The sequence below is a fragment of the Otolemur garnettii genome, unplaced genomic scaffold, assembly GCF_000181295.1.
Source record: "Otolemur garnettii isolate 467f Iridium unplaced genomic scaffold, OtoGar3 scaffold00079, whole genome shotgun sequence".
NCBI lineage: Eukaryota > Metazoa > Chordata > Mammalia > Primates > Galagidae > Otolemur > Otolemur garnettii.
Genome location: NW_003852474.1, coordinates 6,331,102 through 6,333,247, shown reverse-complemented (window position 1 = coordinate 6,333,247; position 2,146 = coordinate 6,331,102). Strand labels below are relative to the sequence as shown.

Here is a 2,146-nt window from a genome sequence, read left to right as displayed (position 1 = left end):
GCCATCATTGTTGTTTGGCAGGTCCAGGCTGGGGATTCGAACCCGCCACCTTAGGTGTATGTGGCTGGTGCCTTAGCCGCTTGAGCCACAGGTGCCGAGCCACATATATATATATTTTAAAGACAGAGTCTCACTTTGTCACCCCTGATAGACTGCCATGGGGTCATAGCTCACAGCAACCTCAGGCTCTTGGGCTCAAGTCATTTTCTTACGTAGATATATTTTTGATGTAATTTCTTTTCCTTTAGGTAGATATCCAGCAGTTAGGCTGCTGTATTGAATGGTCTTAGCTTCATTCTCCATCTTCTTATTTCTACCCCTATTTCAAATTATGCTATCCTACTTCTAAGAGGGCATTTGGGTTGAGCAATGGCAAATTATAACACATTACCAGTAACAAAAACACAGAAAAATCTGGAGATTGTTTTTGAAGGACCTTTAGGTCAGAATAAGGGTATTTGTCTTTCAATATCTCAAGAATGATCATGTCCTAGAGAAAGCAAGGTTAGTTTTCTTTCTGGAGTCTGAAGACAGAGGCCAAAATCCTATTAGTATGCACTTTGGCTCAATATGAGATTCCTAAAAACAAAAGTCATTTATAAACTGAACATGCTACCTTTGCCTTATAAGGTGGTCCAGTCTTGGCTGGGGAGCTGGTTAAAAGAAAGCCTACAAAAAAACAATCTTCACAATTTTATAATTCTCTCCTTTTTTCTTTTATAATATATTCTTTTTTCCTCTGGTACTGGTTTAAAACTAGTATTTCTACTTATCTTTGCCTTATCTGTAACACAGATCTTAAATGTGTTAGAAACAAACTGATTTAGTTTGAATCTTATTGCTTTGGAAAACTATGCTTCCTCTTCCAGGCAAAATTCAAAATTAGAAACATCAATTCTTCCTAGATAAATTTATTTTTTTTTGCACTTTTTGGCCAGGCTGGGTTTGAACCCGCCACCTCCAGGATATGGGGCCAGCACCCTACTCCTTTGAGCCACAGGTGCCGCCCCTCCCTAGATAAATTAACCTATAAAATTAATCCAATTCCAATAAAAAATTCTTGTTTGTTGGCAAAATGATTTCAGAATTAATCTTTTAAAAATGCAGAACAGGCTCAGCAGCTACCGGCCACATATACTGTGGCTGGCGGGTTCAAACCCAGCCTGGGCCTGCCAGACAACAATGACAATTACAACAATGACAAATAGCCAAGCATTGTGATTGGCACCTGTAGTCCCAGCCTCTTGAGAGGGTAAGGCAAGATTCTCTTAAGAGAATCGCTTAAGCCTGAGAGATTGAGGTTGCTGTGAGCTATGATACTATAGCACTCTACAGAGGGTGAGATAGTGAAACTCTGTCTCAAAATGAATAAATGAATGAATAAATAAAAATGCAGAATAGCCTAGACATTTTTTAAAAGAAGAATAAAGATGAATGAATTTGTCTTGCAAAAACCAAAACATATAATTTACAAGTAATTATTATTCACCAAACAATATTAGGACAACTGGTTAAATGGGCAAAAAACAGGTTAGATCTCTCCTCACAACTTAACCAATGTGGATTAAGATTTAAGTGTCAAATACAAATCCACAAATACTAACAAAATATAGGTCAACATTTTATAAGGTTGAGATGAGAAAGACCTTGCTAAGTTAATACGCTATCAAAGATAGACTCATGAAAAAATGGGAAAATAAAATGACATAAGTTAATTTCTAGCTAATAAAATAGTACAAAAAGTCAAAGAGAAAACAGAAGGAATACATATAAAACGTATGACAAAGACCTAATATTTTCAACATAAAAAGAGTTTTAAGAAAATAAAAAAAATTAGTATCTCCATAGAAAAGCTAGGAATGAAATGAAAATAATCAAAAAAAAAAAAATGAAAAGAACGTAACCTCATCAGTAAATAAATGCAAGTCACTACATTTTACCTGTCAAGAACAACAGGAAATGAGATCAGTGGTAAGTATATACACATAATGATTTCGAAGTGCTACTTATACTAAATGTCCACTGATAATTTACAGAGGCTAGAAGCGGTGGTTTATGCCTGTAATCCTAGCACTCTGGGAAGTCGAGGCGGCTGGATTGCCTAAGCTCACCGGCTCAAGACCATCCTGTACCAGACCAAGACCCC

General features: G+C 36.6%; 1 protein-coding gene across 3 annotated transcripts in view; it reads right to left on the bottom strand.

The window, feature by feature from the left end:
- The window catches only part of RNF149 (ring finger protein 149), a 39,151-nt gene that overhangs the window by 7,623 nt on the left and 29,382 nt on the right, over positions 1–2,146 (bottom strand). The gene's annotated exons all lie outside the window — the stretch shown is intronic.